Source organism: Anabas testudineus, chromosome 15 (assembly GCF_900324465.2).
Source record: "Anabas testudineus chromosome 15, fAnaTes1.2, whole genome shotgun sequence".
NCBI lineage: Eukaryota > Metazoa > Chordata > Actinopteri > Anabantiformes > Anabantidae > Anabas > Anabas testudineus.
This window is the reverse complement of record NC_046624.1, coordinates 12353170-12379749: the sequence shown is the minus strand read 5'-3', so window position 1 is coordinate 12379749 and position 26580 is coordinate 12353170. Positions and strand designations below refer to the sequence as shown.

The window sequence follows — 26580 nt, the reverse complement described above, 5'->3', positions numbered from 1 at the left end:
TTCCTGCTGTGGCTACAAAAAGGGAACCTACAACAATGGTAACAAGGAAGCGAAACAATGAGCCGAAAGATGTTGAAACGCTCAACAGAACTGACTGGAGCTGGAAGTAAGAGCATCATTCTCTGCGAGTGACAACTTGCACATCGATGATACATTTAAACCGATTAATTGCAGCTTCTTTGAGTAATATCTACTACTGATAGATGAAGTGGTTGCATCTGAAACTAAAATAGTTGCATGAGAATTCCAGTAATCTTTTTTTGCAATCCTTTCTTTGTGTTGCCCTGAAGCTGCATGACAGCAGATACTTATGAGAAATAATGTCTCGGGGCTGCTCACATGGGCATACAAGCTAAAGGGGGTTGATAATTGGAACTCATGGGGACCAGAGCACTAACACCAGATCTGTTACTAGAAATCCCAGAGGCCATTGAAACCAACACTGAGGGCTGTAATGAAAATGTTCCCTCTTACTGTTTTTTTTTTTTTTTTAATGCCCTTCAAGTCTTTTCTCCTCCTCTTCAGAGTACACCATGGCAACCTTGGGGAGAGAGCTCCTTTGACAGGTACCACAGTTTATTACTTTTACAACCAGGGGCTACCCAGACCTCTAGAGAGTCTATTAGTACTTAGAAGAGCAGTTGACTTGTTCAACTGGCCAGCAGAGACTTTCAACTTTTAAACTGGGTGGAATCGAATCAAGTGCTTATTATCCATCACAGCTTGACAGTTTGTGCAAACTAGGATCAATTAAGAGCCAAAGTGAGTGCTTCTAGAGGACACTGATTGGTGTAAGGCTTTGTGCACCGAGCTGGGATTGTATCTTTTATCACTCAGTGAAAATCAATACATACCGAAAACAAGATGGTCGGGATGCGTTATCGTTTGTCCAAAGGAACACAGAAGCAAAAAGCCAAAACCTTCATATTAAAATAAATAAATAAATAAATTGGGGGGCCTTAACAACTTATTCATGCTGAAATTTAAAGTTTGTTATTGATATGACAATTTTACAAAATACAGTTTTGCTGTGCACTTTAAAGTTTTGTGCACACTAAGAAAATCACTTGGAGTCTTTCTATCTATGGAGTCTTAAATCACTCATATGCTCCCTTCTCTTCTCCTCTCCCTTATTCCACGAGCCCCGTTCTTCCCTTTATCTCTCCTCCTCTCTTCAATGACCACTCCTTGCGTCTGGCACTTCAGATAAGAACCTAGATGCTATCGGGAGATAGAACTGAGATGGGGATGAGATAAAGAAGTACCAGCAGATACAGAGAGGATGGGAGAATGAACAAAAGTAAAAAAAAAAAAAAAAAAATCCTGTCACTGAAATGCCCTTGACCTGTAGACGGCTAAATCTGGCTTACTGTTAGTGTTCATATGAGGCAAAGACAGCCTAGTAAAACAGCCCCTGACAAATCAAAGTGAAACTCAGGATTAACCACAGTTAGTCAAATGTGCTTAGCCTACCCTGCTCCCTATCTACACTCTATTCAGGCCATTTTATTTCCACCAGCATTATAGTGGTACACACCTCATCCATAAAAATCATTCTGTGATTTCCAGCTGCAAACACCCCGAGTGGCAGATGCAAGTTTATTTCATTTCCGTTCTTTCCTTTGTGCGTGTGTGTGTGTGTGTGTGTGTGTGTGTACGTGTGTGTGTGTACATGCGTTTATGTGATGACTATGTACTTTCTGACATTTATAATCACCTTTCAGAGGCAATCAGACAGGGGTGATGTGACAGAGATTGGAATTGAAGGTGGAGTGGGTAGAATACACTGGTGGCAGATCAGGACCGGAGACAGACAGCTGTCAGACGAACAACAAACGCAAGACATTAGAATCTCACCCTAATCATAGCTTTGGACATGGCAGCAAGGACTCCATTGTATAACTTGTCAGATACCGCATTGCCTGAATATACTAAACACTGGATTTCTCTCTGCATGCCTAGAAAATATAACAGCAGTGAATGCAAATACATTAACTCTCCAGTGTTTATGTATGAAATTGTTTTTTAAACAAATCGCATTGATTTGTAAAGATCATAATGTTACAATAATTCACAGGACTGTTGATCCCCTTCTGTTCTTTCTGACAGACAGAACATTCCACCAATTAGGTTTGGTCTTATTGTGGAAAAAGAGAAGCAATTTACCTATGCACTTTGTTTCAGGCAAAAGTTATTCAGATGATATCATGTGACATGTCTGACAACATTTCCTTGACAGCAGTGTGGAGATCATATACGTCCAAAGTTACCAAACCTATTTAACAGCTTCAACACGATCCACAGCAAATGTAACAGACTTTGAAGATTCAGTTTTAAAACTCATACTGTTGTTGGGAAAATTCAAAGGAAAGATCAGCACTTGACACATGACAGTGAAAGTGTTTTTTTTTTGAAAGTGCAAGTATTATTGGTCTCTTTCCACATTCCACCACAACTTCAGAATAATTAAAACCCAAAATAAAGTGCTTCTTCACAGTGACATGCACAAGAAATGTAGAATACGACTGAACTGAAATATATTAAGTACAGAAATCTTTTGAATATACAGGTATGACCAGGTGACCTGTGCTCATTATTCTGGATAATTTCATCTTGCTGTGCAGCCTCTAACTTCAAACCACTTGCTTTGTAGGTTTTTGACTTCCAGATGTATTGTGGGCCAACACATTACAGGAGGAAGAATATCAGGACACTCAAACACATAAACACACATGTACGAAGAAAAAGACCAAGTTATGAGACAGCAAAGCCTCCCTCAATTGTTGTTTGTGTTCTGCCTACTGGTAACATCTGAATTAAATTGGAGAGGAGTGCAACAACAGTCATAAACATGCCGCAGTTTTTAACATCCCATTAAGGAATGCGAGGCAGTGATTACTGTTTTGTCAGAGAGATGCATCCGGGGCTTGAATAAGGATGGAGATTACATTAGCGTTATATTAAAGCTGCAAAACAGCACTGAATTGAATTGTCTCAAAGGCACGATTCTCTGTGTTCTCCTAGAAATCCTAAGAAGAGACGCACTGAAAGATAACAATGACAAATCTGATTAACCATGAGAGGGACAGGATGGAGCCAGTGTCTTTGGTTCATTCGAATAAATAATACATTTACTGTCTATTCTGTACTAACTTAAAAAAATAAAAAATAAAATCAGTCTGTGCCGACCAAATAACCCCCCCCCCCCCAGCTCCATCAACACTTGACTTTATACTCCAACCACTTGCTCAATATATATCTTCTTTACTGTAATACTGTATATGCCCCACTTCTGGCACCACTGCCTCTTTATTTATCCCATCCCTTTTCTCCCTCCTCTTCTTCAGCTCACAAAAAAAACTCTGAACCTGTCACTCAGTATTTAGGTTGCAAATCTATGTGCATAGTCTTCCTGCGTATGTACGTTACCGGCACTGTCACCTTCAGAAGTGGTGGACCAAAAGCTAAATTCAAAAACCAGAAGCTTCCTATTTACACAACAAAGACACAGTGGAAACCGAGAGTGCGTGAATGAGACGGTTAAAAACAGAAAGTGTGGCACAGAGAGAGAGAGAGAAATTCAAACGTACGAGTCCTAATTTGCATTTGAGCACTTTCAAAAAACTTCCAGAAGAAAAATAAGAAAAGCATTGCATTAATTACTGTAGAGTTTTCTAACCTGATGTGAAAAGTTTGTTTATTTATATATTTTATTTTTAAAAATCAGATTTTAAAAATATCTTAATAATCATTAATTACATCAATCTGAGTCTGAGTGTGGCTTCCTCCGACAGAAGTAAGCAGCAGACTCTGAAATCAATCGATTTCTAGCGTGTTGCTTCTGTTTCTCTCAGGCATGGGCAACATTGAGTTTTCTGTCAGGCGCATCAACACACAAGTGCTTCAAACAATCTAACTTCTGTGTTTAATCAATTTATTTACAAAACACAATGTTTCCTCATGAGTTCCGCACAGGCAGCAGCTCCTGCTGAATCAACGGCTTTGTCCTCTAAATGCCTCCCTCGCCCAAATCAGGATACACATATTGACTAACAAGATGCGCTGCTGGTTTTGCCCTTAGAGCAGCAGAAAAAAAAATAAAAAAGCCAACTGCAAAGACTGAATCTTCATGGTTGAGACATTCTGTTCAGACAATAATGAACATGTAAATCAATCAGGGGGTCAGGGGATTGTCATTTCAAAAAGCATCCGTAATGAGGCTTACTTAATGTCAAGGCATTTACCAATATTTGTAACACAGAATAAAATAACTCTCCAACAGGAAATGGTTGCTAGTAATGTGAATACCACTAGAGACCAATTCCACAGACTGCAGCTCATTTGTGGTGCCATACTCAAATATTTGTTAGTGCGAGGCGTCCACACCCTGACCAAGCATTTAAGGGAAGGTTAGACCTCGGTAATCCCTAAAAGCAGAATGAAAATTCTCGCTGAGACTCCAACACAGACTATTGAGGGTTATGGTCAGCACTGTTGGTTGGGGGCACCTTAAATATTTACCAGATGGTCCCTGGACAAGCAGTTTTAAGATGGCAAGAGATTTGCTTGAGACAGAGAGCAGCAAATGCCAGGATGAATCATCTTAGGGGCATCAATAAAACATAACAAAGCAATGCTTTTAAAACCCCAATGGTCCATCCTGTCTGATTCAGTACAGTATGTCTCTGAAATGCCTCACTTTAGTCCACTAGAGGAAAATCTGTATCGTATAATTGATTTGCTGAGTAGAGCACCTAAAGCACACTAATGCACAAATGCATGCACACAACAGAAAAGCAAAGATTGAATATTTTACAAAGCTAAAAAAACGACAAACATTCACAAAAAAAACAACTTTTGATCATAGCATATCTTACTAATTTAGGCAAATTCACAAACACAGAGGAGAAAGGAAAGAAATATTATAAAGTATTAGTTTCACAGTACATTATGTCTACCGTATGAAGAATAACAATGCAGATTCACGCCGAACCATATACACGTTAACTCTTGCACCATCATCTGCTCTCTCGTTGGCGAATGAGTGTAATTCATAACCTCGTTCTCAGTTAATCTGTTCTCTTTCTCCCACAGTTCTTGTCAGTCTCCATTATACTGTTCAGTGGTGCATGCAGCAACTGCCCTACAAACACTCGGGTTTGTCTTGTGCAGAGATGGAGAGCGGCCTTGTGTGGCGCAAGGTTATGTATTGTTGTGAATGATGGGTGATGAGTTTCTGACAACTTTATCAGCATGACCGGAATATTGACATAGTCTGGATGATTTATCAGGCTCAAATCTTTCTAGAATTAAGCTGGGTGCTTTTGGACTCCGAACACAGAGAGAAACATCATTCTGTTGTGAAAACATATAGAGAGTAAGATCATTGTACATTTTGCAGCATAGTTTCTTATTAGATTTAAATGAATGAGCCATACGTCTCTATAGGTGTATATGCTATATATGTATATGCAAATGGCTACCTGAGTGTGTATCAGTATATTAGAGAGTCCGTTAAGGTGTGACATGCATATTATGGTATCTCTGATACAAAGAGAGATGTCATTCTGTTTTCTTTTGATTATGACACGTAGATGTTAAATGTACTTAAATGTCTGCAGTACTCTAAACTAATAACTTCCCTCCCTTCACCAATCCCTCAATTTTTCCTGCAGTGACTAGTCAGGAAAAATATAAATGTTGTCAATTAGGTGTATGAACAAGCACTAGCAGCTTTGATATAGACGTAGACATATAGTGCAATGAGCATTTAGCATGCTGACTTTACTTGAAAACATTCCCATTGTTGCTTGGCTGTGACTCTTAAAGGCATGTTGATATCATCACAGCTTTCGAGCACGCCTCATAAGCCATTGTTACGTACGGGTTGTGCTGCGCCGCCTTGGCAGTTTGCCGGGCAGTCTTTATGGATGCACCCACTATTCATCACGGCTTGAACAGATGAAACATGTAATAGTCCTACTTCTAAAACTCCTGACTTCTCTGGATTTCCCAGACTGTACAACAAATTATATTCATGTCAAGACAAAGACAGGCAACTAGCTTGCTTGGTGAAACATCAGCGTGTAGAAGTCTTACTAAAACACTGGTTGAGTCTCTGAAACACAGCTATTTACAACTGGCAACACACAAATATAAATTTCAAAATATAAAAATGCTAACACAGAAATATTAATTATCTAAATCAGATGTCATTTTAATGCAATTATCATTGACCTTGACAACGATACCAGTGCGACAAACCCTCTATAGATACTTTTCAACATTGGCCTGATAATAATCAAAATGTGTTTCTATTTAAGTTCAATAACCAACCAAGAGCTTAAGGATTCCAGCAATTCTAGCAGCATGAAAAGATCTTAACACTCATCCACCTCATCACAATAATCATAATATAATCATATTAAACAACCATTAGATTAAACACAGAGAAACCAATCTTTTACACACATGCTTCCTAAAGTGCTGAAAACAGGACAGCGAAAAGGCAAATGCAGTCCATATGCTATCTCTACACAGATGTTAACTCAATAAAATTCTTGATTCATGAAGATAAATACGAAGTGTCAAGTGGTCAAAATGAATCTTTATGCGGAACCAGTCATTTCACTAGGAAGAGGAGAAAAGCATTTACTTGCATTAAGGCTGGTTAAAGGAAGGCGAATTATAGAGCTTGTTCTGACAGATTGACTCAAGAAATGCACCAAGGGCCACATAAAAGAACATAATGCTGTAGAGTGTATGAATATGAGAGAAAGAGACAGACACAGAATAGAGGAAATTGGAAAGAAGAGAGGCTGTAGCAGAGTGGGGTGCAGACTAACGTGAGTAACCAAGATATAGCTTCAGGGAAACGTGCCCCAGATGCTTCAGCAGATGATAGTATATGGTCTGCTTTTTTTCCCCCCCATTTCTCATTAGCAATGAATAGTAGTAATCGTTGCATGTGTCTGAATGTAATGAACAAAAGAAGGGGGTGGACAAAGACGGTGAAAGGGCAAGTGTCTTCTCTGTGCTTGCATACTGGACTAACGGTTTAATTCAATCTTTATTGTCAATTAGGTCTCGAGATGCAAATCATCCGCTCTCCATAATTACCTCCTTTTTGACACATCCTGTCAAGAAAAGGACGGTTGTAAAGGTTTAACAATCAGAGGAAAGGGGGCACTTACTCATGCTCTCCAGAAATGACTGTTCCACTACACTGTGCTGATGGCTGTTGTGTGACAGCTTGGAGGATCAAGGCTCTGTGCAGCCATTCTCATTGTCCCCACATGCTGACTATACTTGTGATGCTGCCTCATCCCCCTCCCATCCCCGTGTACTCCCGAGGACAAGATTGTGCTGCGCTGCACTGTGCTGTGCAGTTTCAGCCTGGATTTCCCTATGAGCTTAACACGGAGTGCAGCCCTCTCATTGTTTAGCACTTCAAAGGAAACAAGAGGAAAAGAGAAAGTGGCAAAAGCCGGAGAGCGGGAGAGAAAAAGAAATGATAGACACAGGGGCGAGAACGGAAACATTAAAAAAAGGCAAAGGCAGAGGGGAAGCAGTGAAGGAACAGAGAGGGGGGTAGGAGGGGGGGGGGGTGGGAGAGGAAATGTGAGAAATAGAAGAGGAGATGGACAGAGATCCAAGGCAAGTAGATGTTTTAGCAGCAGTAGAAACAAGATAAGTGATATCGTAGTGTCAAATTAACTATTATACTTTAATTTGACAAATAACAAGGACATGCCCTTGAACTCCCATTTGCCGTGTTGTTTTTGGCCATCTTGTACATAAACTGGCAGTATCTAAAGTGCACAGCATTTCTGTTGAGGCCATATGGTGCATTTGTCTGCTCTGAATAAGGCTTCTCCCTGTGGCTGTGGTATATTCACCACCACAGCTGCCTTTGACATTTCACAATCTTGTCTAAGAGCCAACAGGTCCTCATTCCAAAATGACAAAATTGGTGGTCTGTCAGCACTGGGTGGTTGGTGGGTACATGTAAGGGGTTTGCAAAGTGACTGATGACCATGCGGATAAGGTATAGTTAGTTTAATAACCATAATTTATCTACTTGAATCTTCAGGAGACAGATCAAATATGTTATATACAAATTAAATATTATCAGCTAGAACCAACCGGTGCAAACACTGTTTTCTACCCTCAGCTATTAGTATGGTGAATTCAGAGAATACAGTCAGGAAAGTGTGTGAGCACCCTACCCCCTCCGCTTTATGATGAGTCATAAGCTCCTATACTGCTGCACAAACAATTGCCCCTCAGGGACAATAAAGTTCAATGGATTAATAGCTTGATACAGCATAGTGGGAAATACTGTATGCTTACTGATTTTCTTCTTAAAAGTTAGATGAGAAGATCAATACCACTGTCACATGTGTACACTCTAAATGATGCTGGAGCGAGATTACCTTAGCATAAAGCTGAATGTAAGGGGGAAACACCTACTAAGTCTCTGATGGCAGCTTGACACCCTATTAATGCACCGGATAAGGAGTACCACACGTCACACCCTGTAAAACCAGCACTTCTTCCACACTTCACTTTTTGTACAGTTAAGACACAACTAATTAGAGACATTTTGTGGTGCTCATGGGTAGATTCCTTTCTTTTGACATTTTGACAGACTCAAGTTTTCAATTTCCTCCAGCTCCCAGACTCTATGTTAAGCTACTATGTCTCTAGGCTTTAACTCAGATCTAACACAACTAACAGAAAAAGTGACAGTCGTAGATGCTTATTTCCTTGCTTATGCTCATCTTCCTGATAGCCATCTAAAACACTTTGTTAAGTATTGTCACCATAACCTAAACATGTGTTAAAGACGAACTTCTTGAGAATAAAAACAGTGATGCTTAGGTGCAGAAAGGACACATTCAAGAATAATAATATAATATTATGGATGAATAATAATAGCAGTACATTACATAATCTTTGTTGCTTTAAACAGCAGTAAGTGTGTGTGAGATCACAATTTAACATCTCCAACCTGGATGTTGGTTTCTAGTGCCATCTAGGAGCCATTGATATTTCAATAATGTGTTTTCATGGAGTCGGTTTTCAAGGAAAAAGATCAGAAATCCGACTCAGCAGATATTGAAAAGGGACACGTTTATATTGCATTTAATAGATTTTTTTGAAAGCTGATGTGTTGTTGAATTTCTTTCAGAACCTAAGATTAAAGGACTTGGTTTTCTATATAGAACGCATAGAACTATTGGCTTTAAACTTTCGCTTTACAGAAAGAAAAAAAAGGACATATGAGGAATGATTACGTAACTCATCTTTCTGTGTATCTGTGTGTTTGGCCATGTTTTCACAGAATCACCACTTTTAACTGCTTTACAATATAATGACAGTATTCATATAAATCATCCCAATAATCCTTCCACATCCGTCTTTGCCTAAAGACCTTGTCTATCAGCAGACATGAGAGGGAGAGATAAAGCAGGAACATTGAGTGATTGCACATGATTTAAAAAAAAAAAAAAAAAAAAACAACTACTGAAGGAAAAAAGTTTTTGTGTGTTTTCAGGAAGAGTGTCACTACTAATTCACTAATATTCAGGGACAAAACGTGTTATGGAGTTTATTGTACAGTAATTACATTGCAAGTGCTCAGTATACCGTTCTGGTTCTTATGAGCCATACATGAGGTAAATCTAACAGTCACAAGAATAAATCATAAGCATCAAGATGCTGGAAGACATTATGCTTCATTACCATGTCAAAAGTAATGGCTTATTGATTTTCTAATTGTATCGAGAAATATGACTCGACACTTTTCTCATTGTTTTCAGTGTTCCAAACACACTGTACTACCAGCGCTCTGCCAGTGATGGACGGTAATTCACTCAATCCAACTTTACATAACACTTAAATTGCTGTGAAAGCCAATACCTCAGAGATCAACTTTTAATTGCTCTGGCATCAACATACTGAAGTAGGTTTCCTTTTCATGAGTGTAATCTGTGTCTTAGGCTAAAGATACTAAGGGAGCCCAATTGTGGATTGTCAAACATCTAGAAACCATCTACATCTGGCTGGTGGACATTGTTGGGATGCAGTCTGACCTGAGGTCTGACTGTCAACTACCTCGGGGTGAAAAAGGATCTTTTACATCTGCAGTGCCAATATTAAAGCTTTAAATTATTTTTTGCTGGCAAAGACCGTGCTAGTAGGTCATACTATTTTGCATGATAATGAAAGTTTTATTAACTCTGGGTAGATAAATGTTTTAGACAGGCAGGGTAGTACATAGCTAACGGTATTGTGCATTTGTTCTTCTTGACACTGCATTAAGTTTTTTAGGACCACAGCAATCTCACTTACCAGCTGCACCCAGCTAGGATACTGGGACTGAACAACATCTAAACTGTGAGTGCACCAGCTCACCTGTAATAACGTCATGACTGAACCTGCTTAGAAGATAGTGGGATCTGTAGGGTACAGATGAAACCCTGCACAAGAAGTTCATGATTAACTGATGATTAAAGGAACTACAGAATGATGGTTTCTGTAGATATAACTTATGTAAATCCAGTTATGCTACACATTTAATGTATGTGTGCAATATTTCAAATGTGATATTTCTAGTTTTATGTGCAACTGTAAAATAAAGAATCATCTGTCAACAAATGTTATCTACAGTGATAGAAGGAATCACATTTATACATTTCTTAAAATAATCTCACACCTCACTCCCACAGCTGCATTTTATGCGACACCTGACTTCATGGGATCATTCATCAACACCATCAGCACAGGGTGCTAAAAGCAGCTCCCCTTTATGAATTCATTCAGACATTGACAGTGTGACACCTCTGGACCTGTGCTGATAACCATTAAGCTGAGATATTCCTTATTATTAACACATGTAATGGCTGATGTGCTTTAATGGACAGTAAAAGCCATCGAGACTCTCTCCAGCATGAAAACAGCCACACTCAAACTGCCACTTTAGAAAAGAAGAGTGGACAGACTCTGAATGTGAGAGGCAGCAAGAAACAGCAACAGATAGAGAGAGAGAGAGATGGGGGGAGCTTTCCATTTACTCCTAGATATTAGCAGATGTCGTTAAACTCCATGTTAAACTGATGCAAAAAGACTGATGCAACATATTGAGTTTTATCTGATCTTCTCAGCACAGCGATGATCAATGATGGCTGTTTTCCAGAATCCCAATAGCACATTTTGAAACCTCTGGGTTCAGTTGAAATTCTCAAGGACTGGCTCTCTTCAAGACCGCATTAACCCAGTCACATTCAGTGTCTAAAAATGGTCAAGAACGCACTGACTGCATTACTGCCTGAATTCTCCATCTACCACAAATTACTCTGAATTGCTTTAAATGCTTAAATAGCCCCAAAATTTGTTCATGTAAACAAGAAAAGTCAAAAGATGAAGGTGTTTATATGAGTCACTGTCAGATACATCCCTGACAAAAGTTTACACGGCTTTGCTTATCCACATATGACTAGTAGGAAAAGGATGAGTAGGTACAAAGAGAGACTTCATTAGTATTCCTTTCTTTTCCACAGGGAATCTAAGCTCTTTTACTTGAACTCTTGCTCTTTCCTCTTTCCCGCACCCAGTACACAGATGACCTTTGTGGCACATGCAGAAACAAAACACTGAAAGAAATGAAGCTAAGTGTTACAATATGTGGCCCCTCTATTCGTCCTTTGTGGCATTTTCTGCCCCTCAGGTGTATCTTATCTGTTGTAATAGTTGGAGGGGTCAGGTACACTCAATCTCTGCCCCAGAAACACCCTGTCTTTGTTGTGATATTTAGTTTTCAGAAAAGAACTACAGGTCTTTTGTGGGAATAAGTTTCTGTTCTGTTTAGTTAACTTTAAGTACAGTCCAATGATAATGTGGAATAATTCACTGTTTTAGTGCAGGCTGAAATAACTATTAGACAGACCACCATAAAGTAATGACTAGAAATTGTTGGTCCTCCGAAAATGAAGTCTACTGATTTTGATGCACAACCATAATGTTGACATTTTTGGTTGACAGCTATTGGTGGATTGGCTTAAAAGTTGGTACAAATGGCCATTGTCCTGACCTTTCATCTACTGGCACTATGATTTTCACATTTGTATTTACAAAAACAAACACAGACACACACTGTGTCTCAGACCTTTCTTGATTGGGTTAATCTTACTCACCATGTCCTTCATCCAAACTAGATCACCTGGTGAACATAACCCTAACATGACAACTCCAGTAATTACAATTTGCATTGCCTTACATCAGGTATAATTTAATTATTGAAGTGGAATGAATGTCCCTTTCATGAAAAGATGAATGGTCATTTGAATTACATGTGAGCCCATTTGAAATGCATAATAAAGATTTTTCAATAACTAGAGGATCAAGATGATAATTTACTGCACAGTGTTAATATCATTAGTAATTATCATTGACCTTACTTTGTAGGAAATTAAAGGCCATGCTGAGCTAAAAAATAAAAAACCTAATGCTCTATGATATACTGAAAAGCACTGATGAGGATGAGTGTGCTGGTGCACCCACTTTCTTACCAAAAGAAGACCTCAGTCTGAACCACTACTATATAAAACAGTAGCCGTAAGGCTGCTGTGCTCTACTGTGGTAAACTCTAGAATAACACCTGTGCTTGTTGTGTTTGAGCACTGCTTTGTGTAACATTTAACATGGAGTTTTATGTAAAAATGCGTGGGGTCGAGCTTTTTCCAACAAAACATTTCCAGTAAGACAGAATGCTGGCCATTGTTTGCTCGCTGAGGAGCTGGTGGCCTTTCCTAAGGGTGGCCCAGATCTTCCCTCTGGGTTCTGTAAATAAAAATCGATTACAGGAGAACCATAAACCTAAACAGGCCTCCGCTATTTCTCTTGCACTGGACTGGGTTCTACTGTGTAAACTTAAGGTCACAAAGTAAAACATCTATAAGTTAGGTTGACATGTCCAATTTTCCAATCCAAACCTGTCATACTGAACAATGAGGTAAGAAATAAAAACTGCTAAATGGGAACACATATAGGGGCACAGGAGCACAGAGAACGGGCTGTATGTCACATACAAATAATTTATATTGTACAATTGTAATTGAGCAGACTGGCAATGTATTCAAGCGTACAGCAACCCTGAAAAAGGCTGACATGAGCAGACAGAGTGAATGAATGCATTTTTACATAGAAAAAAAAAAAAAAGACTAGAATGATCTGATTTACTTCTTAATTTTAGAGGTTTCTTATGCTCGACTGGATTAAGTAAAAGGTGGGAAAAAACTGCATAGCTTTATGTAGCCGAACTTGAAAGTGAGAAGGAGAGGGCTTCAATTAAAATCTGATATCAGCACAACTCCACATTTCACAGCTAATTTACTTAGATCACAAGGTGCGTATGGCTACTGCACAATCCTGCTGAGCGCCAATAAAAACTCGTCTCTCTTCCCACATTCAGAAATCCATGAATGAAGCCTCGAGCACTACGAAGGCCTTTTTATTATTTAACTAGACAAGTGTTGTCATAATAGATGTTGCTCTGAAAACATTTACACTCAGTTTACCGTCTACACTTTTGCAGGTGAACCCTCAGAGCAAGTGGCAGGTAACATTGTTTCGTCTCAGTTGGGATCCCTTGATTTAGTAAAACTTAAAAAAGCTAAAGTTGATCGCCTTCAATATTTTTTTTCTCAAAATGACTACAATAAATGAATTTTCTTGTTTATACAAATTGTGGGATTAATTAATTAAGACTTCAAACTAAATCACTCTGGCATAAAACCGTGCTCAGCCTTCTGCAGAGTAGGCAAGTTCTGCCAGCATTTGTTTATTAATGGTTCCATCTGCAGTTTGTACAGTGTGTACACTATTGAGAAGCCTGTGTGGCACTCGTGCGACTGTGTTAAAGTCTGTACGCAATCATTTGAGGTTTCAGCTGAGTGTTGGCAGGTTGACAGCCTGTGAGAATGGAGGACTGCACTGGCTTCTTTTTTCCCCCCACTATAAGTTGCTCATCCATCAGTGGGAGCCCATCAGTTTCATTCTGAATTCATACTGCAAGAGCAACAGTCATCATGAACAAGAAGCCTTTTTTTAACTATTACAAAATAATTCAATGATAAAATTGTTAAGACAGTTTAATCAACAGTAGGAATATTGCTATTTAACTGTGAATATAAAGTAAGTAAAATTCTGAACTTCATCTAGATCAACATTGTCAAGTGGTGATGAGTGGGACGGAGAGCAATTGGTCATGAAATTCGCATCGCACCTGCAAGACATTCTAACACAGCTTGGAAAGTGATAACCTTCACGATAGCATGCAAGGTTACTCAGCCATTTGCTCCTCTGTCTCGCCCGCAGAATAAATGCACCGTCAAACTTGAGGAAATATTTGTAAGAGGCCCCTGTAGTGGGTGTTATGAGAATGGTGATTGTACTCACCAACTGGCTTTCGGATGCAAATGAGCGTTTTGGTGTATAAATAGCCCTCCAGCGTCTGGTGTTATCGGAGTTGTCAGGAGAATTCATAAGGGAGGTACACGGAGGGGAGGATTAGACAAGAGCAGAGCACATTCTGGCAAAAGGTTTGATTTGGTGTCGCCTGTAATGGATGTCCTATTCAGACCGGAAAAGACTTGAATGTCAAAGCAATAAACACGGAGCCAGCCATTATACCATCAAAACATTTATCCACTTGTGCAGTATTAGATCGGGAGTAATGCCAGAGGTGGTAAATAAGTACACTTACTCACCTACTGTACTTAAGTATAGTTCTGAGGTACTTGCACTTTTCTCGAGTATTTTCATACTACGTTACCTGTACTTTACAACAATACAAAGGTATTAGTATAAGTATAGTACTACAAATGTGGACTCAACCATTCACGTTAGCAATTAAAATACATACATATTCAAATACACATTTTTTTTGTGGATTGATTTCTTGTACTTTTTAAAATTGTAAGACATTTTTAGCACTGTGACACTTGTAATGTAGTGTAGTAGTGTAGTGTAGTGTTTTTGTGGCTGACCAGTGTAAAATTCATTATTCATTTTAGTCCAGTGCCAGGAAGTTATTAATGTTAAAATGGCTTATTCACTAATGCATTGCTGCAAGAATGAAAACAATTCAAAACCATGCTAAAAAGTGACTGTAAGCTGTATTACTTACAATAAACATTTGTTTGTTGTGCTGCTGGTGGTAATATTAATGAAAGATAGTGATTAAAGAAACAGCATTTGTGACCCCAAAACTTGTTTTTTCGAATTTTAGTAAAACAATTGTTAGTTAAACATTTTGCACTTAAATCTTTTTGACACTTAAATTTTACTTTTGTCTTTTGTCCTTCTGCACTCATGTTGAACATTTTTAAGAGTCTAGTGTGGCCTTATAAAAGACTTACAACACTATGTAACACTAGTAATTTAGAGTGATTCTCTTTCTTATGAGCTCTGACCACCGCCTGAGGTAGGATCACACCTGAAATGCATCAAGTGCAGTCTGCGTGTAGTTCTGATGGAAAGAGTACTTTTTGTCTAAACCCATTTTTATTGTAATGTGCATTGAACTTGGTCCTAAAGTTTGAGCGATCCACAAATGTGTCCAGTTTTTCTGCCGAATTGCTGAGTGGGAGCACATGTTAACAGTTTGAAATGCATTATTTCAGTTATACTCTACAATGCCAGTTCTCTGCAAAACAATGTCTTCCCTGATTAAGTGTACCTGCAGACTTTTATCAAAGCAACAGTGAAAATTTGATTTCTGTTTGTTACCTGTTTTATGCAAATAAGATCATGTTTTTAACTTTTGTGAAATAACCGTAACTGTTCTGGCAAGCTGCATTTCCAATCCCTGTGGCAAGAAAAGTGTTTATCCTCATATGAAAAAAAAAAAAATTCACTTATTTCACTGAACCAAAAAGTCATTTTCTCTATTGAATGTAATACCACTCACTGGTGAGGTAATGGGCCTTGACCATTTGCATTTACACACGGATATCAGCCAAGAGTGTCATAAGCCACATGCAGCAAAAACACCAAATTCATCATATTGCGGAGTGTGAAACGAGATGCAGAAGCACTGACGTGCAGGACACGTGGCAAGGATCTTTATGCAAAAGGTTAAGGCTTTCCACTAAGCAGAGCAAAGTGCAGAAAAAAAAAAGGGACTTTTTTTTCAATTTAATTGAGTCTCTAACATTAACTTCAAAGCAACTGAAAAGTAATTCCCACTCTTTGCTGGTGTTCATTTTCCCAAGCTAAAACCTTGTCCTCTTCATTAAAAGCCCATCTCTCCTCATCCCCTTGAGCCTGTCATGTTCAAACAGTTTTCTCAGCTCCTTGCTAGGCTGGATTAGTGAAATGTTTGATATAAAATGTCAAAATAAGGGAAAAGCAGCTTGGAGCAGGGACCACCATGATTATCTCAAGGGAGGAAAATGCATCATTTGTCACGAATGTCAATCTAAAAAGTTACCTTGAAAATTTAATTACTGCCCTGCACCTATCTTCCTTGTTCCTTTTACTATGATCATGGTCACTGAAAGTCGCTAGCACAGTATATTTATACTGTAGCCAGTTAGAACTACTAAAGGGCCCAAGATGATTCAGAAGAACCGTCATATTGTCAAATGGCATCATGACTAATGTCAAAAATTTCAACTTACTCTCATTCTACACTATAAATGTCTTCCATAAGAGAGACTGCTGTACCGTCAGCCCAAAACTAGAACAACTTAGCAGCTCGCCCGCTATGACCAGTAGGATTTTACTGACATGGTCACACCACCCGTGGAACTGCTTGTTCCTATTGTTTCCAGTGCTTAACCATTTTCAATAAAATCTATTTTAGTTATACATCAAACACTGAGGAACACAGACACAAGACATCAGAGTGCTATTGTCAATGAACAGCAGTGACTCGGCACGGCCGCAGAGAAAGTAGAATAGGCTGAAATAAGTGCCATTTTCTTCCAAACATTCTGCCCTTGGTTGACGTTTAAAGGTCACAATATAATTGGACCATTGCAGCCTTACTCTGTCTTAACAGCCATTACTGATGTAAGAATGTCACACAACCTGACACACTCACGCTGACACAAGTGCAATCCTAAATGCACATGCTTTTGTCAGAATGAGTGAAATAAAAAAAGATCAGTTATTTACTTTAATTGGCGGTACCTCAAAGGATTGATGTATGGGGGAACAGGTTTCCTCAAGTAGTCTCAAACATGCATTATAGAAGACTGAACTGTCATCTTGTGCTGTGGGGTCTGATCATTGTAGGGCAACTAATGGAGTGTGTGTTATGAACGAGGCTCTGCATTGGTTTTGATTAAGTCAAGCTCTACTTCATCTGACCTGATTATCAGAGGACGTCAAAATAATGATGTCCCATTCTTATGATAAATGTTTTTTTTATTTTCTTTGCATTTTTTTTTAGGTCACATCCATCACAAGTAAGGGTTTGATTAATATTCAGTCTAAGACACTGTCAAAAAACAGTTAAAAAAATGGTACAGAACAAAGGTTGTGGAAAGCAAATATTCTTTAAAATTATTTCATGATGATTCAAGAGCCAAAACAAACCCAACAAAGCAGAAGTTGCTTTGTTTATATCCCAAGAACCCTACAGGATGAAGGGGCCTCCGAAGAGCCTGGTAGGAGGAATAAGGAAGTTTTATTTCTACTCATCTGAACATGAATTTAAATGACTTAAATTTAGATTTTTGCTTTTGTTTGAATACAAAACAAAAAGAAACTTGCTGTTATGATAAATCTAGCAATTTACCTATCTAATTTATGCACATGCAGCCAAACTGTCAGGTAGGATTCAGATGAGTAGTAGTGCCCAATTTATGTGATTTAAAAAAAAAAAAAAAAAAAGATTAATGAGGTTAAACATTAAAAAATGTTTTAAAAAGCTTCTCTACATAGAGCATAATATATGTATATTTAGAGTCAAAACAGAAAAAAAAAAAAACACATACACACACAAAAACAACATTTTAATGACAGTGCCCACATTCATACTTGAATATTCACCATGAAAGTTAGACCTTGTTCAGCCTACACTGATCCTTTTCTGGTATTGTTTCCTTTTGGCCTCTGCATCCCACCACTTCTGTTATATAGAATCCTTTATTCTGTCTCCAAAATATCCAAGTGGACCGACTTACAATGGCACTCAGGTTAAATTAATGCATAAAAATGTAAACAGATGTTTTGTAGGAACAGAAAAAAAACTGCTGTTAAGTGAAGTGATTTCTCAGTACAATGACTGCTGATCGTGAAGATGCAAGGGATAAAAATAAATAATGTAGCTGATTACTGGAGAGTTTTAGCAGAGACATCAAAAATGAACATCTCAGCCTGGATTATGTGAAAAGACTGAACAGAAAACACAGGCAATACTGACACAGACATTAAAACAGAATCAGTATCAGTAAAACATGCTGTGTTGATGATAAACAAATGGTTGGGTCCTTCAGATTAAAAATTTTAAATACAATAATCCACCCAATTCTTGTTAATCAACGTGACTGACAGGTGTCAGAACATGTCAGCATATGAGGCTGTATAACTACAGATTGGTCAGAGTGCCCATGTTGGTCACGGTCAACAACAACATTAAAACCACTGGGTCTCGGTGTGCTGTAATTGGCCATGGCATTTGCTAACTTCCACTTCAACTGATACAAAACACTACCCGGGTTCTTGTAAAGGTGCTGCTTCAGCATTGTCATGTGTAACTCTTGGCAATAAGCTACATTTTCAACAGCAGGCCTGTGCTAATTTACTATCCTCTATTCACATTAATCAAAACTACCATTGGCTCTAAACATCACAAGCTTTACATACATGCACATAATAATAACAATGGACCGCTCCATCACAAACAAATAAATGCCCAGAGCCTGAGAGGATGGCAGGAAGAAGAGTGTGAGTCAGAGTGAGTTTTCTGTAGCCAGGAAAAACAATGTTGACAGCAAGTATTTGTCTGAGGTCGTAAGTGGTGTCTGGACTGAGCCTGAGCAGGGATTGGGTCCCTAAAACTCAACAGTGTGTTGGACGGCGTGCACTCCTACCATAGTTTGTGTGTGTCTATTTGCACCATAGAATCATATACGTGTACCAAAATGCCCAAAAGGTGAGTTTGGCATAATATGCAAATTAGTTTAGCTTAAACACAATGAGGACCCCCTCCTATGCTAAACATGTGAAGAGTGGAAACGGACTGTATGACTGAGTATACTCAGATTTATCATGCTGAATGCAAACACAGCACCAACTATACAGTATATATAGACTTTGAGTATGGCGTTGATTTACTTCAAAATAAGCATCACTTTCCATTCTGACAACTGATTAAAAAAATATATTTAAAAATAATTTATTATGTGTTGGTAGATTCTTTGAAAAGGTTTGTTTTAGTTAGAATATTCACACCAAAAGATTTTGTAGCCTAAATTCTAATTTATGATGTTGGCACCTATTGCTTGGCTGTCAAACCAGCTAGAGCTGATTTCATTTGTGCACGCTGTCTTACTGTCCACCCTGAATATTTTAATTACAGCTAAGTCTATATGAGGATGTTGGTAAAGACATCACAAGGCTGTAACTGACTCCTCGGCTCTATCTGACACCACCTTTACGTTCGGTTATTTTAACAATACATATTAAAAATATCCAGTGGTTTTGACTTAAACTCCCACAACCTGCAATTGCCTCGGAGCTCCATAGCATTATGTGCTAAATCACAATATTCTAATAATCGAATAATCATAAAATACATAAAAAATTAAAGTCTCAGAGGATCTAGGCAATTGACTCACACTGTAAAGTTATAGAACATATCCCATAACCTGCCACACCAGGCACAGATAAATATTCTTACTCAAGTGTGAAATTAAAATCATGGCCACAGTGTTATCTGTTCACACCTACAAATGGTGCAGCCAATATTTAGTCAAGCTATTATTATAGTATGGTAATTCATATCCTTCCTCTCTATTTGCTTTTTGTATAGCAGTATTTATTTGGAGCTTGGGCAAATATTAATTTATGCTAATGGAATCTCAATCAGCAAACATGCGGACACTTGCAAATGTCCTCACAAAACATAAATGAAGATAACGTACATATCTGCTTCTCTTTAACGGTTTCTTCTCTAAACTCAAGTTGTCACTGGTTCTTTGAGCAAAGATTCAAAGTCATACATTTCAAATGCAGCTGCTGGGTGGAAATGATGATTATTGCCAACTTCCTGATGGGCTGACCAAACACAAAAAGGAAACGATTCTGAGGCCTCATCGTCACTTCCAGAAACCTCTTAAAAGAGAGTTTTAAATAGAGGCAACGTTACACATGGTTCATATACACATGCAGCTAACCAAAGCACCGAGCACCAAGTGTGTGAGTGAAACAAGAAAAGAAATCTGGCAGTGGAACACCAACTGTTTTGTCTATATGCACATTTTTTTATATTCAAATAAAGTCCTCTTTCCATTAATTTTAATCCACTGGTGCGAGATAGCCGAGATAAATCTTATTCTCCCTTCATGCTTTAGCCAAGACCTGTACTGGTATGGATTTTTACATCCGATAGTCAAGCTCTACTATGACCTAATACAGCTACAAGCTTTTGGCTATAAATTTCCAACACCTGAAGACTGAGCTGATGAAACGCTGAATTCTCCATTTTACAGGTCCTTCCAAAACAGAAAAACAAAGTATTCTTAATCTGAATTTGTATTTATTCTTCACATTATTTTAATAATATACAAATGTTTATTTGCAATTTATTAAGTCATTGATCACTTGATCAATATTGTTACAACTATTCAGACAAAACTGTCCAAGTCTCAAAATGTAACCAAATGTTAATCACACAGCAGCGTTACCTTAAAACCAACTGACTCCACACAGCATCACAGGATGACTGCAGTCATTTTCATTTTTGGTAAGTTAACAATAGTTTCTCTTCCTACTGCAGCCACATGCAAACTTCTCCACTTCAGTGTATCAACTTTCATGACACTCTTCAAAAGCCACCGTTACTTGTTCCAGCTACAGAAGAATTTCAAAGAAAGAAGAAAGAAAACTGCAGCCTTGATCACTTCTGCCTGACACAGACCACAAGCAGCCATTAGTACTTGCTACTTTTTTGTGCATGACTTCACCCTGTTACTTCTTTATTTCCCAAAGCAAGGGGGCATCTGTCTCTCTCGCCGGCCCTGGACAGAATACTGCAGAGCATTGCAATTTCACACACTCACGACAGATAAATCTTTCTGCTCGGCTGGCCATGAATCTTCCAGAGGCTGAGTGGCCACACAGTGTGGCACTGTGGCACCTGACGTTAAGGGAGCTGCACCCTTTGAAAGTTGGGATGCACCTGCACTCTGTGGAAGTAGCTCTTTATGAGGTACAATTAGAGAAAATTAAAAAGCCATGAAGGTAATGAAGAAGTCAGGTGTTTAGTTAAATATGCATCTCATTGCAATTCTGCTTTAAGAAAGTAACTGGGTGAAGAAGCAAGTAGCAAAGGTGAATAAAGTCACAGAATATTCATACACATACACATTATCTGCCATAACTCCAGGGAGATATCTTTAATTTGGAATAAATCAAGCTTTAGTTTCTTTCCAAGCTGGCTTTCAACTCTCGTCCATACCTCTCAATCATGAGATGCTATCCCACTGAGTGAGCCATGACAATGGGCTGCCTATGGAGCAAGACACAGGCAGAATATCAATGGAGTCAGGCTGGCCTGAGGCACTACTCTTCATTGCTCATTTCCCAAATGTGAGCCTTTGGGAAGCACTGGCCCAACCCTAGACTGAATACATCCTGCAGCATAGCTTATAAAAAGTCAATTTCAGCTGTTTAGTCAGTCCTGTGTGTTTACAAGTTACATTATGTTTTCACTGGATGATAAAAGAAAAATCAACATTCTAGTTAGTAAAAATGCAGCAATCTGCAAAGTAGTGCGATGATGTGATATATTTCTGACTGTTACAGTCATTTCACTGAGCCATAAGCAGCACTGACTGACATAACTTAAACTGAGAAAACAAACTCAATCTTATGTTTTTTGACCATGTTGTCATTCACACCTACAAACCATACCTGCATGCTTTCAGTGGTGTCTTGCCGAGTGCTGTGCACAAAACTAGAATGTTTTGGTTTGAAATGTAGTTTGGAGGGTCTGTCTCATCAGAACTACTCGTGGGTGAGACATCTGTCCTGCTAACTGATCCCAACAGGGAAGTACATATTTCTATATCTCCAGAAGAATCTTTTACAAGTAGATATGTGAGTTGTAAGGCAAGGTACTGTTGTTTTTATGGTGGGTGTATCACCTGGACACTTCATTTTGAAATTTTAGTGGATTCTGAAATAAACATTACAAAAGGTATAATACGGCTGCATGTTTTGGGAAATGATGGGCACTACTGGAAGGTGTAACCAGATGGAAGTTATCGGTCCTAAACAAGGAAAAGCACCCATATAGTGATTGAAATAGTCCCTGCACTGATTATGGCACTATCCAATAGCTGGTGGGAACAGTGCACACAAAAACAATATGAGAGAAGAGAAGAGAATTTGACATCCCTTCATTAACGGGATAATAGGCTCATGTGGTCTGTCTTAATGCGCACTGTAAGCAGTACTACGCCCGTACTCGCGGATAAGACATCAATATATTTCATCTCACTAATTGCTACAAGATGAAAAGGCCCTACCAGATGAAGACTGCAGGAAACTACAATTACTCAAAGATAGTATTAAAATGTGTGCCAGGTTCAGGCAGTAAATGCTGTATGTGTGATAGTTGTCAGGGCCAAACTGGACTCAGCTGATCTGTGTCCTACCAATGGCCTTTACACCTCGTCTTCAGTTTTTTTTCCCCCCATTACATAGATACACAAACAACTCTTCAAGGCATGAGACTGTCAGGTTTCTGTGCATTTTTAAATATTCTCTTAACAATTTTGTATTTTGTATGGATAACACATTGGTCTTTTTAAAAGGTGATTCTGCTCCACATTCAAATGAATGAGCTCATCTTATCTGCCTTAACTCCATGTTAAATACAGTAACTTAAAAACCAGAGAGAGACGCCTGTTCTGGCTCCTGGCGTGGGGTGGGTTAAATATAAAGGATCCGTCCTAGACGACGCAAATCACGTGTTCCTTAAATAGTGCCACTCCGAGGGTAGAAAGCTCACACCGGCATCATTCGCGATGCGTTATCTGAGTAGATCAGGGCATTTAACAGCAGCTTTGACCTTGTTACTGAACCAAAAAGGCAGCAATTCAAGTCAAAACACACACATTTTCAGCACCGATTTCTGTATTGGCGCAAATTACATTAGACCTCATGCGTATGGAGCTTTGGCTCTTCAGAGCGCTCGAGCAGGCTGTTGTGTTAGGCGTGTAAAACACCGAGCATGGTCTCTGGATAAAGCGGTACAACGTGAGGGGTAACCCACCACTACCTGTCAAATATTCCGATATAATTCAGCAGCATTGCGATGGCACCTGCGCGTAACAGGCTACAACTGAGAATATCATCTACCAAATGCCAGCCGCTGTGTGTTCAGAGTACATTTAGCTGTCTCACAACTTCACACACACACACACACACACACACACACATATAATCAACCCCAAAAAGCCACGAGAAGGCTCCGCGAAGACCGAAATGTTCTCACCTCACGGGCGCATCCGCTGTATTCCAAGTGCACCAAAGGTCATTGCGCAAAAATATTCAGAGGACAATGTGTAGGAGTGATGAGAAGTAGGTTAAACTGCACACTGCCTAATCCTGTTCTTACTGTCCTTCAGACGTCGTCAACCCTTTAATCTTCAAAGCGAGTGGGGTCGAAGCCTCCGAGGCGCTCAGGGACTCCGTCTGTAATCTCACCGCTGCCAGTTTATGCGCGTGGCTCACTTTCTCTCCTGGTCACACAAAGTTGTCCGTGTCCATTTGACTGTTGCAGGGGACCGCATACTAAATTGCTTTTCAGTGCAAGAGTGGGAGAGGTCGGTACCAGTCTTCAGCGACTTCGCCTGGTTGCTATTCCCGACAGGTGGCAGGTCCAAACACCCGCTGGAGAGACTCGCGCATCATCTAGCGGGATAAGGAGACGGCCGAAAGCCACAGAGCGATTCTCCGGGCAGATTAACTCATGGGTTGTGTTGGTTTTTCCACCCACATCCCCCCCTTTTTTTATGCGCTCTGGCGCCACCCAAAGTTGTGCTGGTGCTGGAGCGTTTTCTCTCCACACGACGCAGGGATTCCCAAATGCCTCCAACTCCAGCCCTGCATAGTAGAGAGACGCAGCTCCACATACAAAGCAGAGCGTTTAGCAGAGTTATCAGTTAGTGCAGAGTTTGATATCTGCTGTTTCTGTCTCCGTGGTATTCTTTTCAGAGCTTCAAAAATTAATTACAAATCGCTGAAAGGAATATTTCTAGGGCCTCATTGGGTAACGTTGTGAACTTGCAGGTCATGCTTAGAATAAGTTTTCCTGTTCCCAGTGTGCCAGTCACCATCATCATCATCCCAGAGCCTGTTGTTTCTCTTTTCCAGACAAGTGTCTTCTCCATTTCCTCCTTTAGTCATCACATGACCTTCACACCTACCTGTGCACCTGTTGGTAACACCTTAATCAGGTCCCAGTTTCAAATCAGGTCCTCCAATGTGACTAACTTGTAAATGTCACTTTTTTTTTTTTTTTTTTACATCTTTTAGTTTTTTTGTTCATAAATAGATAAATAAATGATAAAATAAAATAAATTCATGAAATGTTTTTTGTTTGTCCTATAGATTTACTTTCGCTGAATCACGTTTTGGGAACATTAGAGCCCCACAACATACTAAAATGATGTTCAGTATTAGAACAACGCATCCAACATTAAATCTTTTTTCATTTTCATTACATTTACAGCCAGTCTATAGTTTCCTTGCATACAAATAAGCACATATGCCTGCTGTTGCATTTTAATGACAGATGTAGATAATGAGCCAAAGAGAGGTTGCATCAGACTCTGTATATATGTGTTTAAAGCAGAGAATAATTTAACGCTGCCCATGGAAGCAGTATGACATGACAGCTGAGTCCATGTCTAGATGGGAAAGAGCTACGTTTACATAGTGACATGTTTGGAAGTGTTGACAGGGTTGCATAATGTCTTTCCACCAGTTAGTTGTTGGTTAACTATTTGTTTCAATCACAACTGTAAGTCTCCTTAAATAGACTGAAAGAAACACCCTCTGTGTCAAGGCATTAACTGTAAGTGCTGAACGTGCACATGGGATTGTACAGTATAAAGTGCCTACTTGTGAAATTCTTCCCAGCTCTTATCTCACACTGATCCTATGTAAGCTCTGTTCTGCAAGTTACAAACTTTCAACTTGGTGTATGCAAACACATCAGCATCTTTGACGACGGCCTTTCTCAACCACTCTGTTTCTCACAGAGAATGAGAAGATTAGACCTAAGTCAGAACTAAATCCGATTTTAAATTAGATTAGAGTCCAGTTACAGTCAAAACTCACCTACATTACCATTTCAAGGTTATTTCCTGTTAAAAACTCCTGATTCAAGCTATTCAGTACTAATCAGTAGTTGTTTTTTTACTGTGCTACACTCAAGTGATTATTCTAATTATTTTAAGGCCATAACAAATGATCATGTTGACAAATGCTTCAACTGACATCAGTAACAGTAAATGTAAGAAGGTTAACTGTGATACAGTCTCTCCACATGTTTTCAGTCAGATTAAACATATTTTCTTTTTGTTGTTGTTGTTCATGTTTGGTGATGTAATGAATGTACTCTACTAGAGGTTCAAAGAGCCGCTTCCTGGAAAATGCAATTAACACACAATAGTGGATGTGACCATTTGGTCTGTTTATGTGAAAGTTGACAGTTATCTGGTTGCCCTGCACAAATAAAGTGCATTTTTTATGCCCAAGTATCATTTCACTCTGGATATCAGAGACATTTACAAGCGTTATTGTACTAAGAACAACTTCACTGAATCACTGGAGCTCCTTATCACCAGGCTCTCGTAGTTCATTGTGTTTTATTAACTAATGTATTGTGGACCATGCCGCACACAAAGACTTTCAGTTATTTGTCTTTATTTTTAAATAAAAAAACACTCAATAGCAAATGAAAAGCAGTTTCACCGCTTTGATTAATTATTGAACTGGTGAATTACTTGATAAAACGCCTTATATTTTCAAAACGCTCTGACGAATCCTAATTTATAATAAAAACAAACCACAAAATACAAATAAACCAGTCAATTTCCTACACTCCAAATGTGAGTAATTGAAAACTTGCAATAATAACTCCCAGAAGTTACAGAGCAGAACACACGCAATGTGTAGAATGGACAAAAAGAATGCAATGCAGATCAAGCACTTCACAAAGCTACGTAAATACGCCAGGGAAATGCAAGGTCTAGGTCGGAGTTTCTGTTTACAAATATACCAAATACTATTTTAATTGCTGTTCTGAAACTCCAGCACAAGAAAACGGCT

General features: G+C 38.9%; 1 protein-coding gene across 1 annotated transcript in view; it reads right to left on the bottom strand.

Annotated features, from left to right (window-relative positions):
• Positions 1-23859, bottom strand: part of pcdh15a (protocadherin-related 15a) — a 157325-nt gene extending 133466 nt beyond the window's left edge. The window contains exon 1 of the mRNA XM_026353794.1: positions 23738-23859. The gene's annotated coding sequence lies outside the window, so the exon portion shown is untranslated. The remainder of the gene's footprint in view (positions 1-23737) is intronic.
• Positions 23860-26580: the final 2721 nt, after the last annotated feature.